We start from the raw sequence: 18,448 nt of genomic DNA on the forward strand, positions 1-18,448 counted from the left end.
TTCTAAATCCTCATTTAGTTTCTACAATTGCATAATGAAAAGATTTCTCATAGATTAAAATCTTTCAAATAACCAGGTTATGGTTTAAGATGCTTCTTGGTATTTTATATATATTTTTTGTTTGCTTAAAAGATGTTAATGTTCTTTGAGAAATCAAGATGTTTGCCTTTAGTAGAGAATAAATGTATTAATGAAATTTTCTCAAGCAACATAACATCGTACCTTCTACATTTCTGTCTCTTCTACCTAATTATGATTTTCCTGTTTATAAGGGTTTGATTATTCAAATTGGAACCTCTAGACATAGCACAGGGTTTGGCCCATGTTAGGTCCTCAAATATTTGTTGAATAAAAGGATGAATTAGTTGCCTCTTTGGTGAGGTTTATACAGTCTGCAGTGGCACGGGGTCATAAAACACTTCATGAACTAAGAAGACAAAATCTAGAATGTAATGATGAAGTTTCTTCAGAGAGGACCGCAGGTTTTAGAAACATCGCCATGCGCTGAGCCTCCAGCATTCTGTCTATGAGGTATATTCCGTAAGGGTTGTGGTCGAAGCCATTAGTGTGTTTTAGGTGGTGGACAGAAGCTGGCAGGTGGGAACCAGAGCAGTCAGTAGATAGTCTTTGTGTGACCTCCTGTTGGGTTTGGTTTTAATTTTGAATTAGTTTATGGCCTTTAAAATGCAGCAATCTCACAATAAAAATCTGGACTTCTAAGGGTCCAGATTTTTTTTTAACCCATCAGATCTTGCCTCCCTAGGCCTCATGGCACCATTTAGCTGGAGCTGAGTAGTGGCTGGTCCTTACAGATGGACACATTCTAGACTCTATCACTATGTAGCGGGAGAGCCAGTTTGCGGGATGTGTACCACACAGGATACCTAGATGGAGCCCTACGACCTGGTATAGGATATGAGGCATCTGCACCCTGTCATCTGGCATATCCCGCCCTGGCCTGGTCATGCAAAAACAGAAAGAGTGAAGAAAATGGGGCCAGGCCAAAGTGTCCTGTGTATACTGGCTGCCAAACCTCAGTCGCCAAAGAGAAAGCAGAGGGGGAAGAGCATTCTAGACGGAGAGAGTAGTATAGATTTTTCTAGGACTGAATGCAGAAAGTAGCATGCTCATTCCCGATGCCCGTGGAGTACACAGTGGGCAGGGGCTTGCTGGGAGCAAGGAGGGGATGAGCCCAGACAGATGGTAGAGGCCGATCATGAAGACGGTGAAGGAGATGTTGATATGGGATTAGATGTGTAAGAGATTTATTGCACACCTATGAGGGAAAAGGGGATGGGCTGGGGGAGGCTGGGAGAGTGTCAGAAGCAGTACAGCCCCGACCCTTGGGAGGGATGGTCTTAGTCTATAGTGCAGTTCTCAGAAAGTTCAGCAAGGAAGATGGGGCACCCTTGTGCCAAAGTCACCTATCAGAGGAGTCTCCTGTATTCCCAGAAAATGAACCAGTTTTATGTGCCATCGTCACTGGCTAGGAGCAGCCTTTTGGAGGTGTGGCCTCAGTGTGAGTGTGGTGATGGATTTTGGAGTGCAGCTAGGGCTGTAGGTTAATTGTGCTGCCTACAGCCAGAAATCATGAGGCTTAGTCTCATGGCTCCTATAGTCTGCACTTCGTGCCACGCAGACCTCCTTCGCTATGCAAGTTCAAGGAGGAGCACCTCCGTGGTTCCTGTGGGCGGCTCTTCCTGAGAGGGAACTCAGAAGATGAGGCTTGGTCGGACAAATTATATCCCATCCTCGCTGCAGTTGATATTCCAGGACTGCAATGGGTACTCCCCCTCTCCCTCCTAGGATACCCATTCTGGGTTTCTCACATCCTTGATTATCACCTCGGTAGGTCTGGATGGTTTACCTAATGGTGTGACTCAAATCTTCATTCCTAGGGGGTCTGGAACCTTAATGGTCATCCCCTTTTCAGACTAGGACTGCTGCATGTGTGTTTTCGCAGCCACACTGGGGTAAAGGAGGTACCTCTGAGGATCACCTAGGCTTCATATGGATTCCTCTCTGCCTACATTGTATAAAGGTAGCCTTGCCTCTTCCTCCTATGTAGAACCAGTTATCCCTGCCAGCATGGCATTCTTTTGGTCTTTGGACACAAAGAGTCCCAGGTGTCCCAGTGGGAGCTGAAACATGTATTTCAGTAGGACCTCGCCATGTCCTTTGGTAAGATTATGCCCCTTTGTAGACGAGGATCTCCAGTATTACAGAGCTCAGAGCTGCATGGATCACTGGGGGTGATGGTAAGAGAGGCCACTCCTGCTTCTACCCCTTGGTCTTCGGACTCGGTGTCCTTCCTAGTGAGGACACAGCATCAGATGGGAGACTCTGACCTGATGCACATGCTGCATCCTGCGACTGGCACCCCATCCTTTCAAAGTATTGCCTCTGAGCTGGTGCTGTACCTTCAGAAGGCTATTCCAGCATTTGGGGAGACCAGCTGCGTGGTCTTGGACTCAACGCTGTGTTGTGCAGGATCCCATGCCTGTGCGGCAGGCATTTCGTAAGCCCCTAGGTAATTATGCTGGCTGAGGTTCCGGTAGGTGTGATTAGGTCTAACAGAACCCAGCTTGTGCTGGACAGTCCTGAATGTGCGGTCGCTTGTTACCACAGACAGGAGCATCTGTCGCTCGCAGGGCTCAGCAACATGCCAGGGTTGTTTTTTCCAAAGAGGTATACTTCCCTGCTGCAGATGGCATGGCCTTAATCCAGAGTCCCGGGGGCCTATTTTCTCATTCTCCCACTAGAACGCTCGATCTCCTTGTTTGTACATAAAAAATTTCCACTACATCTGCAAGCAGTGAGAACCATTCTGAATTTCTAACTGTAGAACTATAGGATCAGATCTCTGGTTTTGAAAACCATAAGACAGGAGTATTAGAATGAAAAGAAACTGGAGACGGGCAGACCAATTTAGAAGCTATGACAATAGTCCAAACAAAAATTAAGGCCCTGAAGTTCTGGCCATAGGCGTGATGAAGAAGGTGGCGCTGATTTGAAAAGCATTTAGAAAGTGGGATCAAAAAACCCCTGGGGGTGGGGGGTGTTGCATATCAGTAAGATAAAAATGTCCAGAAGAATTCTGGGGTTTTGGGATCTAGTGAGTAACCAAAAATTTTTCATGTATTACATTTTTGTTCTTTCATTTTGGAGCCCCCAAGCACTATGCCACTAAAAGAAACTGAATCTGTGCTGAGCCAACAGTGCCCATGAACTCCATTTAGTCAGCTGGATCTTGCACCGAACCTCAATATTAATTTTTCTTGAATCAATTTCTTCCTCCAAAATTACGGAGCTGGAGTAAACCAGAAATATATTGAGCCGGAACATCAAATATTGTTTTCGTCTATTTTGTTTACCCTGGAACCCCAGAATGTAGACAGAGTAAATGTTTAATAAATGAATGAATTCTCCCAGATAAACCGATAATTAATTTGGAGTTGACGATGCTTTTGGGGACCGTATTTAGAGCATGTATTAGTGGGAGATGTTGAACCTGCATGTAAATTAAGATTAGAAAAGATACCTTGTTCACACGTCTCATGGTAAGAAGAGATGGGTTGTGTTATAGTGGGAAACCCAAGTGTTTCCTCGTTCCACCTGGACTTGATATTTTTGGCTTAATAGTCCTGCAGGAGGGAAGGCTTGATTCGTTCTTGATTACAAGCAGAGGAAGACAAAGGATCTTGGGAAATACTCACATCATAGCTTGATGACACAATCCCAGGAAGGGAACCCCCCCGCCGCCCCCTCAGCATTCATCCTGGGCTGCCTGGTGGAAGACAGGGCAGATTGCATTTTCTTTTCATTTTCCTTTTTCCCCATGTCTGAGTTTATTCTAAGAAAATAATGGAGACTAGACCATGTGCTGTAGTTGCAAGAATGCTACTGACAACATTACTTAGAATACGGAAATCTGGAATCCTCTGGAGTGAGTAATAATGGAGGATTGAAAGCAGGAGTTAGCTCATTACGGTCACCTACCTTTTGATCTGCAAGTTTAAGGTTTTATAGTTCAAGCAAACTGAGTTAGAGACTCTCAGCCTATAGCAGAAACACTTCTTTCCTCTGATTCTTTCAAGACTTGCACTGTTTTTTTACATCTCTATCTGCAGTCTTGCCGTTGGTTTTAATGACTTGGAAATAAATCTGTAGATCCAGAGAAGGCCTGGGGTGGGGGGGACCGTTGGCAGAGTGAGTCTTCCGAACCACCTGGCTCCCCTGTTTGCCTCTGTCTCCTTCACCCTCTTCCTTCAGCTTCCGGCGGTCGCATGCTTCCTTCACATTCTCAAAGCTAAAAATGACCACTTTTCCCCAAACGTGTCACAGTCTTAGGGCATCTAGGATACACTGGACAAGCCAGCCTCCTCTCAAAGGCAGTTCTTCTCTTCGCTGTAACTTCTAAATCACCGATGGCTCCTTGGAGCATGGTGTGTGAAGCCTGAGGACTGCATTCAGATGTCCATTCCCACACTCTACACAGGTGACCTTGGAGCAATCGACTTATCCCTTCCCTTCCTTCGTCCACTCACCTATACAAATAGGGATTAAAGAACAATAGTGACCCCGTAAGATAATTGACAGGATCAGATGTAAAGCAGGTAGGATGCTTCTGGTCAATATAAGAAGCTAACATTTTCAGGCATCAACAAAAAACAAATAAAGGTAGGGATAGAGTGGTTCTTGGTGGAACTTCGGAAAAATGATGCCTCAGTCTAGTTCATGTCCTTTTTATCCCCTTTCACCCCAGCACTGATGAGCAGGCCAAGAGTTGCATGATGTTTTCTGACTTGAGTTAATTAACGCTGATGCGTTGGTATTTAGTAGGTAACAGCCATGCTACTTCCCCCTAGCCCTCAGTGGTCCTCAGGGCACAACTTTGTTTTCCATTTACTTATCATTAATACAGAACTCCACTATCCAGCGCTGTAGCTGATATTCTAATGTCTATTTAGTTTAAATTACAGTTAAAATTAAATTCAGTTCTTCAGTCACACACGTCCATTTCCCAATAGCCACACGTGGATAGTGGCCCCCAGATTGGACAGCGCCAATGTAGAAGGTTCCATCATTGCAGAATGATCCAACCGACAGTGTGGATTTAGATCCTGACTTTTGCTGTGTATGTAGAGTCACCGTCGCATGTATTGACACTACTGACTCTCCAAGTGTGCGCACACGGGCTGGCCGGAAACTTCAGATCCTCGTAAGCATGAAAACAGGAATTGGAGCAACCAGACATCCTGTGCCAAATCCTGATCCTTTTAAGATCTGTGATTCAGTTCCTTTGTGTCTTGTAGGATTATTTTCTATGATATATACACGTTTCTGTTTTTGTTTTTGTTTCATAGTCTATGAAAAAGACTTGGCAGGATTCAGTGCAACTGCATAGATTATATGGTTTTGATATTGGGATCATGTTATTCTAACTTTACAGAGTGAAATCAGGTTGGACGTGTTACTACCTTTCCTGTTATTCCCAACGACCGTTCTTTTCTCTTTGCTTTATTCTCAGCCCAGCCTTCCTTCTATGAATAACATCAGAGCCAGCGACTAGAAAGTCAGTGAAGATGGGAAGTTTGCCACTTCTAAAGGGATGGAAGGGGTCACTTCTTGATCAAGACTTAGCTTCCCAGGCATAGTCGCTCACAGTGGAAATGGCGGGGTGGGGGTCCCAATGCATTCAAGGCATCCCGGGTGTCCGTGCAAAGGAGACTGAACCCCAAGGACTTCAGGGCTCCAGTTCACACGGCTCTTCGTGGGAGAGCAAGAGTTCAAGCTCAAGTCTGCGGGCTGCAAAAGCCGTTCTCTCCCCAGCACGGACATTGGCCTACTTGCTTCCTTTCTCAAAAACACATCCATGTCCCAGGCTACCTTGAGAGTCATAGTTATAGTATCTGTTTGTTCCAGGAGGGGCCTCCAGGCATCTTCTCTTTTGTTGTTGTGGAATGAAGTGTGCTAAGTCGCAAAGTTAGAGGGTGCTTCACCCTTGAGTCTTTCAAGGGCAACATGGGACAATCACTTTAAGAGGATGAAAACCACTTTGGGGAAGCCATCACCAAAGTGGCCAAGGGAAGCCTATGAGGTTTGGAGCCAGAGCATTGTAGAAACCAGGTGGGAGGCCGCGGTCGTTTCATGGGTCCCAGCTGCTCAGCTCCTTCCCTCGGAGGTCTGAGGAGCCCAGGAGGCTAGAGAGGGGAGGCCTGATGGAATTCACAGTGCTGATCCCTCCGACTGCCGACTAGCTCCTTAACCCAGTGCTGCGGGGAACTGGCAGCGGTTTGCTGGTGCCCTGGATGAATGGAAGGCACCCTGGAGCTGTTTCCTTGCACCAGCACCTGCAACGGGAGGAGAAGGCTTCCCCAACGTGGCTGCAAGTCACGATCGCCTGGGGAGATTTTTTGACCCTCAGTACCCGGGTCACACCCCTACCAATGAAACCACAGTGCTTGAGGCCATCATCAGTCGTTTGTTAGGATCTTAGCTGATTCTAATGTGCAGCAAATTGGGGAATCTTGGTCCTTTACTGACACCCCCTCCTCTCCTCTCACCCCCTCTCCCCTCTGCTTTCTCCTGCACCTCCTCTTTACAGGCTTTCGCTTTGACTCTTGCTCCCCGAGGAGTGCCAGCATCTCTCCCCTCGGGAGTCCCAGCAAAGCCCCCTTTCTGCCCCACCCAGAACGAACACAAAAGGACACCCAGTCTAGGTGCTCTTCCGTGGCTGGCACCTGCCCTCCAGCCTCCCCATCTTGGTGTCCTGCTCGTGCTCACAGGCTGCCCCAAACACTTTCTGGGTCTGGCCCTTCCTCCATCATCCCATCCCCAGAGGTATGCCTCCTAGGACAGGGCTCCCCCCGAATGCTGTCTTCTCCCTCCTCGGCACCTGCCACTCATGTAGAAGATTCAAAAATGTGTGTTTTCATTTCCTGGTACCCCTGTTCTCTCAACTGTAAAATGGGGTAATAGTAGTGCCTACTTCACAGTGCTGTGGGGATTGAAGAAAGCTCTTAGAGAGTGTCTTGCACATGTTGGGTTGAACCACACAGGACTCCCATTTTTGTAGACCAGGAGCGATCCAAGAGTAGTGATATCTTAACTGTTCAGCCCTATAGTAAGTGCTCAGTAAATGCTAGTTATTACTATTCTTATGAAAAATTTTATTTATAAAATAAATAAGAGAGAGAAAGAAAGAAAGAAAGAAAGAGCACAAGCAGGCAGAGCGGGAGGGAGAGGGAGAAGCAGGCTCTCCACTGAGCAGGGGCCCCGATGTGGGGCTCCACCCCAGGACCCCGGGATCATAACCTGAGCTGAAGGCAGACGCTCAACCCACTGAGCCACCTAGGCACCCCTCTAGTCAGTGCTGTTATTTTCCATTTTATTTCATTAGTGTATTTAATTTGAATGTAATTTTATTTATATATGGTAATTTTGTTTAGCTTTAAAGCTATTACGTGGGCTTTAAGCAAAGGGGCTTAGACCTAGTTTTCTATCTGTGTAGATGTAAGAAGCATTATGGTTATTATAATTATGGTTAATTGAGAGTAGGGATAGATGAGACTGTGAGACTTTTTTCTCTTTAAAAGAGAAGGCAGTTTTAACATTTCAGAAATCCTGTCTTAGGCCTTCCCAGTCTGCCTCGTATAATTCACTTGCCCTGGGTTTTTAGCTTCGCCCGAGGATGCTGATTGTAGTTGGGATCAGCTAGGAAATCTGGCAAGGAACCTGGGCTTTTGATTTCTTCTAATAGAACACAGTATTCCATGGAAAACTTTTTAAAGACCTTTTTAAAGACCTTTCATACCTCCTTCCAAGACTGGGGAACAGAGGGTTCTGACCCAGCATCTTGACCCAAAGGAGGAACCCGATGCCTTGTTAGGACACTCAGGGCTGATTTTAAGAATTATCTTAGCTAGCAGGCATGTGCTCGGTATGGTCCAAAGTGCTCTATGTGTGTCATCTCCTTTAGTCCTCCTCAGGGCCCTATGGCATAGGCAGTATGATTGCCCCTATTTCACAGGTGAAGAAAATGAGGCACAGGGATTCAGAAACCTGCCCGAGGTTCTACAGTTCCAGTAGCAGAGTCCGAGTCATAGCCTGCGCTGGCCTCCTTCATAGTCCAGCTTAAGATAAAGTGGTTTCTTTGATCCTTCTTAGAATTGTTAAAAAAAAAAAAAAAAAAAAAAAAGTGTTATCTAAAGCTTGGGCTTTTCTCTTGGCCCTAATTTCTCCTTTGCCTTGAGGGCACCCTACATTCTTTCTCCGTCCAGTGCTCCTGGGGGATTTGCTCACAGGCGGTGCTGGAGGGGGTCCCCCAGGGATGGAGTTATTTGGTTGGTTGATGGTTTTCTCTAGCTAGGATTCCACTTCCTCAGTTTTGAGGCTGGCCTTTGTTAATGTGCTGTGTTTCCTACTTCCTTTTTTCCCCCCTCTCCACGAGAGTAGAATGACAGCATGTATTTCTGTTTATTAACATCTTTTTAGAGAAAAAGCAAGAATATTATTACTAATGCCAAGAATTGTTTTTGCGTTACTGTGGCCAGGGGCAGCTGATCCCAGTTTTTAGGGAGGAGCTCTCTTTAAGGGAAAGAATTTATGAATGAACAATCCTAAAATTAGGAACAGGGCTATGGCAGGAGCCCCTTCGATCAGGGACCCTGAAGCTCCCCTTCACTGCATGGTACATCCACCTCTGGCTATGATATTTTGGAATTTTGACATCTTTTGTTTCCTCTGATCCCTCCTATTTCCAATGCCTTATTACTAATATAGTTATTTGATAATTCATATGAACCTAGATGTTAACTGGGTCTTTATAAAATGTAATGGGTCAACCCTGTCTCCACTTCCCCCTTTCTTCCTTCTTCCAGATAAGCAGCCCTGGTTGTCAGGGAGGATTGTGAACCTCAAGTTGGGGTTTTTTTTTTTTTCTTTTTTTTTTTTCAAGTTGGGTTTTATTGATAACACCTGGTGACCCCCATGAGGGCCTGTGGAGGACCGGTGCAGTCACTGTGTTACCTGGCTCCTCTACCTGGCGTCTTGCAAATGTGTGGCCTTGGTTGTAAAGCCAGGAGGTCATCATCACCCATGGTCACTCTTGACTAAATGGCTCAAAGATGTATCATCTCTCCCTTGCATACAAAGCAAATCAACGTCTCCTCCCATGTACTTAGCAACCTGAAGGGGATCTTTAAGAATTACATCAATGATTTTAGTAATAGGGTTCAATAATCTGTTCAGCTGGAACTATGAATGACAGCATGTTTAACAGATAATGCCAGCCGTACCTGCCCCACAGAGGATGATGGATGAGTGAATGAGCAAGTAGAAAACGAGGAGGACAACTGGGGAACAGGAATAGGAAAACTCTGCAATGAGGAGGGGAGAGGAGTCTCATGCGGCTCTTTCAGTATCAGAAGTCAGGGAGTGGAGTCTACCTAGATGCCTAGATACCTACCTACATTTCCTCATCCATGAGAAGTTACTCAGTATTTTTTCTCTAGGAAGGGAGTTAATTTAGTTGCAAAAATAAAAAAAGTTTCTATTATCCAGGACAGTCTTCTTTTATTAATAACTCCTGCATCTTTTTCTGCCTGGATGCATACTATTATGTAAAATCTTATTATATTGTTTTGCTACAATAATAGACTTCTTTAATAACCATTATTTATGGAGGCTTGCAAATGAAGATGGTGCATTACAAAGGAAGAATTCACACCTCAGTGATAGAGAGTCAGGAGGTCATCTGGTACATTCCTTTGCCTTCACACCCAGGGTGAGGTAAATAACAAATTAGAGTTTAGACTGTGAGTTTTCACAGACCCCAATACCCTTTCACCAAAATGAAACTGTGATGATCTTTGTGCTCTCAGGAGACATGTTGTGTGTCACTGAAGGCATTGGTGGGTCAGAAATTTGGAAGATGAATGCATGGATGGATTTGGTTTTGGAAACATATTCTGTATTAAATGAGAAAAATTGGTTAAGACTTAGTACTTAGCTACTAAGGAACCCAGTGATTTGAAAAAAGCCATAGAGGGATCCCTGGGTGGTGCAGCGGTTTGGCCCCTGCCTTTGGCCCAGGGCGCGATCCTGGAGACCCGGATCGAGTCCCACATCGGGCTCCCAGTGCATGGAGCCTGCTTCTCCCTCTGCCTGTGTCTCTGCCTCTCTCTCTCTCTGTGATTATCATAAAAAAAAGTTGAAAAAAGCCATAGAATTTTCACTTAAGCCACTGTTTTAATGTTGGCCATTTTATTCTATTTATTTTATTTTTCTCACAAAAAGAGAGAGTACAGGCGGGTTCTCCTACCCTAGCAACTACAGTTTTCTTGAACTTGAGTTATAAAGGGCCGTCTGGAAACAACCGTCAAGGGGTTTGGAAAAAACTTGGTTAGGATTCTTGGAACAATGGGCAAAACCCTGTTCCATGCAAAATAGGAAATAATACTTGATGTGAATTAGCTCTTTTTGGCCCTGGGGGAGAATCAAGATTAGGTTAAGTGATTGTTAGTAAATTGAAGGTGGGAATTAATAAGTTCAAACATTTTGAACTTCCACATTTTTTGGAAGGTCTCTAGGATGAAAATTCCTAGAAAAAATAAAATGAAAATACGATATTCTTAATCATATAGAAGCATTTTAAAAATGACACAGAAGCAAAAATTTCTACAAACCACCACTCCCTTCTAGGCAAATAAAAAATGTCAGGCTGGACCTGAAATGTACCTGGTGTTCCATTCCTGGAGAGTTCTTTGACTCCATCCCCTTGTGGCTGTTTGTACTTCCAAATGCCATCTCATCAGTTCTCTAGAAACTTCAGATTGATAGAGGAAGCAAACAAGCAAACAGCCAGCAAGCGGAAGAGAGTTAATATAACATCTCTTAGAAATGTGAATATACTGCTGGGCATACGTGGCCAGAAATCATTTATCCTTCAGGAATTGAAGCATTTTTGATGCAACTGACCTTTAAATCAGATTAGAAAAGGTACAAAGGCAGCTTTTCCCTATAACTCTAACCTCGCCAAGAAGTTCCAGAGAAAGAAATACACATCTTTTTAAAGCATTGATTTTTATGCAAGTAGATCCTCAATTCATACCAGAATATGTGATCATGTATCTCCCTATAGCTTATGGAAATGAAACATTAGTGTCCAAGAAGTCTGGAAGAGGTAATCTCTGACCAGTTCTCTATCACTGAAATTTTTTTAACTTTTTTTTTTTTTTTTTTTTTAAGCAGGCTCCACACCCAGGGTGGAGCCCAGTGCAGGGCTTAAACTCATGACCTGAGCTGAAATCAAGAGTCAGATGCTTAACCAACTGAGCCACCCAGTCTGCCCTATTATTGACATTTTTAAAAACCAACTCTAACCTTTTTGTTGATAAGCCTTAAAGAAGTATTAATGTCAAAGCATTTATGTTACAAAGAAAAATTTAAGCTGGTGGCTAGTCCCTTTTAGAAGACTCTTGAATTGGTCAAAGCTCCTGGTTGCAAGGGTCAGAAAGCCACCTAAAACTAGCTTGGGCAAAAATGTTATTTTTGGGGGGTGTCTTGGGTGGCTCCATAGGTTAAGCATCTGACTCTTGATTTTGGCTGAGGTTATGATCTCAGGGTTGTGAGATTATCCCTGTGTTGGGCTCTGTGCTACCCCTGGAGGTCCTTAAGAATCTGTCTGTCTGTCCTCTCCCTCTCCTTTTGCTCCCCACCCCCCATGCATGTGTTTGTTCTTTCTCTCTCTCAAAAAAAGGTTACTTGATGGAGATTGAGGCTTCTTCTTCTTTTTTTTTTTTTTTTTTTTGGTGAAAAAATTTATATTTAGATTTATAGCCGGCTGGACTCAATTTAGATTATCCCAATTTTGTTGGCAACACCCAAAGCATCATAGTCAGGAGCCAGTCGAACATATGCTTTCTTCTCTCCATCAGACCTGATCAAGGTGTTGACCTTGGCCACTTCAATGTCACAGAGCTTCTTCACAGCCTGTTTGATCTGGTGCTTATTGGCCTTGACATCCACAATGAACACAAGTGTGTTGTTGTCTTCTATTTTCTTCATGGCTGACTCAGTAGTTAAGGGGAACTTGATGATGGCATAGTGATCAAACTTGTTTCTCCTGGGGGCCCTCTTTCGAGGATATTTGGGCTGCCTTCGGAGACACAGGGTCTTGGGTCCTTGGAATGTAGGTGACCTACGGATCTTCTCTTTGTGACTGTGCACGCCTTTCGGCACCACTTTCTTAGCTTTCAAAGCCTTTGCTTTGGCTTCAGCTTTGGGAGGGGCAGGGGCTTCCTTCTTCGCCTTCGGTGCCATCTTCATGAAAGGGCGAGATTGAGGCTTCTAAGGAAAGAGTTACAATTAACCAAAAAGGCAAGGGTTGCACACAACTCAGCTCTTGTCTCCATCCCTCATCTCTGACTCTCTTGGCCAGCAAGCTTCATTGTCTTCTTCCTCCATATGGGGAGGAACATGTCCTACACATGTTCCTAAGTTTCATTTCTTGAGGACTCCAGTACCAGAGAGGGCTGATTGTCTTTTTCCGATTTTGGCTTGAAAAATACCCAGGAAGAACTCTGATTGGCCTGGCTTGGATCACATGTCCCACCCTAGTCCAAGCAATAGCAGCCTATAGGATGGATCATGTAAGAATACAATGTACCTCCATAACACCAAATGATGGGTATCAGTAGAAGAGCCATTGCATAAGGAGGAGGAGACATAGGGCAGAAGTGATGCCAAATGCCCACTAGAACTATCGTTTCAACCTTATCTTTTGATTTGCCAAGTTGTAATGGCATGGCATTTTATTTTTAGGGAAGAAAATCATCCCAACAGGTAACTTCCCCACCTTCTGGCATTTGTAGAAATACTCATTTGAGCCATTATTAGTTTCATTTTGCATTTCCAGGTTAATGAGGTTACTTAGAACTTAGTATTGTTAATTGTAGGGACATCTGTGTGATTTTGCTGGCCCAACATCCAGTTCTTGGCCACGGTTTGGGAAGACCTGAATGAGAATACAGGCAAATGAGGGGAGCAAGGTTGAGGGCTAGAAATTCCTGATAAGAGGTTAAAAATCCAGCCATGTCCAAACTAGATGGTCAGATGAGACAGTGAAATTCATCCCTTTCCTCCCTTACCCACCTTTTGGTTACAGTCTGTTTGATTTGAATTTCTTTACTTTGCCACCAACATGAAAAATGGGATTATCTTCATAAGCGGCACTGTAATTCCTACTTAGCTCTCCTGTACCAGCTCTTCATATTCCAGGTAGCTATTGCGACATAGCAAATCACCACAAAATGTAGTAGCATAAAAGAGTTGTCATCATTTTATTTCTCTCTCCTCACTTATGTGGGTCAGGAAGTGAGAAGGGCTTGGCCAGGCAGTTCTCACTTGGAGTCTTCATGAGGTTGTAATCAGACCGTGGCTGGAGCTGGAATGGAGCAGAGAGTGGAGCAGGAGCAGCTGGGGACTAGAAGGGCAGCACTATCTCTTCATAAAATCTCAGTAGCTCTGGGTGGGCTACTTGGGCTTCCTCTCATCATGGCACTCAAAGCACTCAGAGTGCTTACATGGCTGGGTGTTCCAGAACACTACGTGTAAGTTGAGTTATTCCCACCATACTCCGGCCAACTGGTCAGTAAGTTTGGCCCAGAATAAAAAGGAGAGGATGCAAACCCCACCTCTCAATGGAGAGATGTCAACGAATTTGCAGATGTGTTCGTAAACCACCACCGTGTTACAAGCGATTCTCAAATTGTGAGAAGTTAATATAGTCAGAATGATACATTTAAGTTGTCTTAGTTTTGTGAAGACATGTTCTTAATTTGTATTTTTGGGAGCTGGATTAACTTCTCTAGTCATTAAGGTACTACCACACCTAGATTACACATATCTAAAATTAAGTCAAGATTTCTCACGATCTTTCAGGCTTCAGAATTTCATTTTGCTCCTATGTTAGGCATTTCAAACTTCAATATGGATAGCACTGGGAAGTGCTTAGATTTGTATTACTTCTCTAGTTCACATTTGCTTGTGTAGTGATTTAGTATTGAGGTGTTGTCGTTTGGTAGTTGGTACCTTAGTCAATGTAGCTTCCAGAAGTGCTTAATTACTTGTCTTAGTGACCAGTTTAAGGAGTATCTTATTTTATGGACTCTATATGAAATAGCAGTTGGGGTCTAGATTTGTAAAACTTGACCTGGGTTGTGGGTCTATCACTTTGCCTCCATGACTAGTGTTAGGAATCCTCCTTTATACTAAGTATTATCATCGAGTGAAAATCAGAATGCGACTCTTTTCAACTTTCTCCCAAGTGGAGGAAGTCAAATAGATCTTGAACTAATCTTTTTTCTGTTTCAGAACGTAGCAAGTTATCCATTGGAATAAAACCAGCACTTGAGTAACTCATGCAAAGGTAATTTAGAGCACAAATTAAATCTGTCAGAGTGGTATTAGATTTGCAAAAGCTCATAAATAACAAATGAAAGGTCACAGAGCTGTGAAAATGAGAGTGTACTTCTTCATAAAGAGAACTATAGTCAGGGATGGGGTCCTCAGCACATATTCAAATAGCAGCACATAAAATGGAAATGCAACATCTTTTCTAAATGTCTAGGACAGTCCAAAGGCACAGTGGACTCCAGAGAAAGGCGTCAAAGTCCTAGAAAAGACCCTTCATATTATCTGAGCATATCCAGTATCATATTTGGGAGGCATAGGGATTAAAGCTTCATTGCCTACTGAGACTCTGGACAGAAAAAATACAGCCCCTTCAGCAGAGCCCATATTTCAGTGATGGTTAGACTAATTGTGAATGCATGTAACTCATCTTTCATTTTTTAGTTCCTAGGATACACTAGTAGAGTGAGTAGGGTTTCAGGATTTACCATAGGAATGTAAGCAGTTGGTGGTGATATGAATAAATAGGTCTGCCCATTCTGTTTTTCTTATGGGAAAGAGAGGTGGAAAATACAGCCCTGGCTACTACAGAGTAGACAAGGTCTTTTACTGTGCATTGCATGCACATTTTTTTTTAAGTGCCATGTTGGACTTGACTTGTATAAGGGAACAAAATCTATATTTATTAAACACAATGTGTGAGATTCATCAGAATCAAAAATGTTTTATATCTAAGGACACCATCAAGGAAGTGAAAAGTAAACAAGGAGGGAGAAAATATCTGTAAATCCTATATCTGAAAAGTGTCCAGAGTCCAGAGTATAGAAAGAACTCCGGTAAGTCAACAATAGAGAGACAATAACCCTATTAAAAAACGAGCAAAGGATTTGAATTGGTATCATCCCAAGATCTACAAATGGCCGGTGAGCACATGAAAAGATGTTCAGCATCATATCACTTGGGAAATGCAAATCAAAGCCACGAAGATACCACCTCACACTCACCAGGCTATAATAAAAAAAAGTTTTTTTTTTTTTTAGTGAAAATAAGGATTGGTGAGGATGTAGAGAAATGAACACTGGTGTTTTGTTGATGGGATCGTAAAATGGTGCAGCCACAGTGGAAAACTGTTGGGCAGTTCTTCAAAAAGTTAAACACAGAGTTACCATAAAACCTGTCAATCCCACTCTTAGGTATATACCCAAGAAAACTGAAGACGTGTGTCCACACAAAAGCGTGAACAGGAATGTTCTCGCAGCATTATTCCCAGTAGTCAAAAATTGGAAGCCCCCTGCGGCGCCTGGGTGGCTCCATCAGGTCAGTGTCTGCCTTCGGCTCACGTCATGATCCCAGGGCCCTGGGATGGAGCGAGTCTGCTTCTCCCTCTCCCTCTGCCCCTCCCCAGTGCTCGTTCTTTCTCTCTCTCTCTTTCTCTCAAATAGATAAAATCTTAAAGAAGTAGAAGCCACCCAAATGTCTATCAGCTGATGAATGGATAAACAAATGTGTTACATTCATATCCTAAAATAATATTCAGCGGCAATAAAGGCATGATGAACCCGTTCATGCTACTATATGGATGAATCTTGAAAAATCTCGTACTAACTGGAAGGAGCCAGACACAAAGGGCCAATGGTTTCATTGACACAAAATGTTTGCAGTAGGCCAACCCATAGAGCTAGAAGGTAGATTCGTGGTCGTAGGAGTTCGGGGACAGGGGTGGGATGGGAGTGGCCGCCGATGAGTGCGGGAGTTCTGGGGGGTGATGCAAGTGTTCGGGGCCAGGTGACGGGTCGTGCAATCGTGTGGATACACAAACACACTCCGCTGAAGTAATACTGGCTGATGAGAACCTTTTCAGCCTACAAATTAAGCAAAAAGAAGAATATTAAAATGATCAGAAGTCCTCAACCATTTTGCTATCTGTCCTTTGAGGCCTTCTTCTAGGCCTACCTAAGCCCAGGGAATACGTAAAGAATGATTTCTCGAGTGAGCTGTGTCGGAGTGATAGGCCTCAGCTGCTTGAGGGGTTCGGAAGGCCTGCTTGGGTCCACCACCTGCGTGAGCACACCTGCACGGAGACGTGCGCCTGCAAAGGGGCAGGACAGGACCTCGCGACCTGTGCTCTCTCAACGCCTCTTACACGAGTAAACGTGACGCAGCTGTGTAGAGGGCCTGGGGTGGGACACAGGCCCCACGGGGCGGCTGGAGGGAGACACGGGGAGAGTGTGGGTGAGCGTCGCCCCCGTTTGCTTCATGGATGGGAGGTCACCTGCGTCCGCATGAGCCTTGACAACAGTAAAAGCTTGGTGACAGGAGCTACCCTCCCCGTCTCCCGCCTGCTTTGTCCCTGCCTGGCCAGCCACGGGGCACATTTTGGGGTGAAAGAGGTGTGGATTTCCAGTAGCTCTGGAAATTGTGGTATTTTTTCTGATTTCAGGAAAGCGAGCTGTGCTGAACTCCCATTCACGGCCCCTTGGTTACTCTCCCTTAGAACATGACAGTCCTGTCATGGTCACCATGACTTCAAAAACCACATTGACTTGAACGCTGTATTTTGAACAAAACAATAATAATGAAAATACAGGGAAATATTACACAGGATTTCCTGCATGACGGACTCTGTCCTTAGGGCTTCACCCCGTCACTTCACGTCATTCGTGCAGTAAACTGTCGAGGCAGGTGGCATTGTGACCTCATTTGGCAGGTGCAAACCTGGGGCATGGGGGGTGCGGCGGCACAGCAGGGTCTCGGGGCAAGGCCTCCAGCCGGGGCTCCCCTCCCCGGCCAGGGGGCCACTGGAGGTCAGGGGGCCGCTGCAGGCCGGGGGGGTGCTGCAGGTCGGGGGACCTCACTCGGGGCCGGGGAGCCGCTGCAGATGGGAGGGGCTGCTGCAGGTCAGGGTAGCCGCTGCAGGTCGGGGGGCCGCTGCAGGCCAGGGAGGTCGCTGGAGGTCGGGAGGCTGCTGCAGGTCAAGGAGGTCGCTGCAGGTCGGGGAGGTTGCTGGAGGTCAGGGGGCCGCTGCATGTTGGGGGGCCGCTGCAGTTCAGGGGGCTGCTGCAGGCTGGGGGTCCGTGTGCCCTCAGGTGCAGCCGCACCCGGGTGGCCTTGGAAGTGGCACCACGCTCCTTTAGGAGGACGTTGTGTTGGTGTCTGTCATTCATGTCCTGTTTTCTCGGGGTGCCCTCAGGCAGGGGCCCAGCCACCAGGCACCCCGATTTTCTCTATTTATTTTGTTTCATAACATATTTACTCTTGATCTATTTTTTTTGACAAAATGATTTTAGAATTATTTTGTCATAGTTTTAAAAAAAATCTCACTGAATATTTGTATTAAAATTTGTAAACAGGGGATCCCTGGGTGGCTCAGGGGTTTAGTGCCACCTTCAGCCCAGGGTGTGACTCCGGGGTCCTGGGATCGAGTCCCACGTCGGGCTCACCGCATGGAACCTGCTTCTCCCTCTGCCTGGGTCTCTTCCCCCTTCTCTCTCTCTCTCTCTCTCTCTCTGTGTGTGTGTGTGTGTCTCTCATGAATAAATAAATAAAATCCTTAAAAAAAATTCGTAAACAGAATATCCAACTGGTGTTTATTTCTGCCACTTTCAAATAAAGTGACTATTTCACATGCTCCCTGTGGGGGCAATAGAGTGATGGTATTTGCAAAAGAGTAGAACACGAGGGACAGACGGCAGGAAAGCGGTAAGAGGGCAAGGGGTGACACGTATGAATGACGACATGCATGCACATTCTTAGTGAGCTGGACAACTCAACCTAGTAAAAGACTTTACTGCTCTCGATTTTAATTGAAAAGGACAGAACCAGAATAAAGGATGCAATGGTGACTGCTTAGTGCTACGCTGATGCTCTAACCTCATTTATCAGTTTGACTTTATACACCTTGACTCAGTCTGTGGAAGCCTGGGGTATCACCTAGCGCTAACAGATAACGGATTCAGGGCCCAGACCGTCTCTGTTGGAACCAGCTCCTCTACTTATTTGCTGGACTTCAGTTTGCTCAGGATGGGATGATCAT

At 45.0% G+C, this 18,448-nt stretch overlaps 1 protein-coding gene and 1 pseudogene across 6 annotated transcripts in view; one reads left to right on the forward strand and one right to left on the reverse strand.

Moving 5' to 3' along the window:
- Window positions 1-18,448, forward strand: part of LYPD6 (LY6/PLAUR domain containing 6) — a 125,192-nt gene that overhangs the window by 78,241 nt on the left and 28,503 nt on the right. The gene's annotated exons all lie outside the window — the stretch shown is intronic.
- On the reverse strand, window positions 11,562-12,613 carry LOC140598987 (large ribosomal subunit protein uL23 pseudogene; annotated as a pseudogene).

Source organism: Vulpes vulpes, chromosome 5 (assembly GCF_048418805.1).
Source record: "Vulpes vulpes isolate BD-2025 chromosome 5, VulVul3, whole genome shotgun sequence".
Classification (NCBI taxonomy): Eukaryota; Metazoa; Chordata; class Mammalia; order Carnivora; family Canidae; genus Vulpes; species Vulpes vulpes.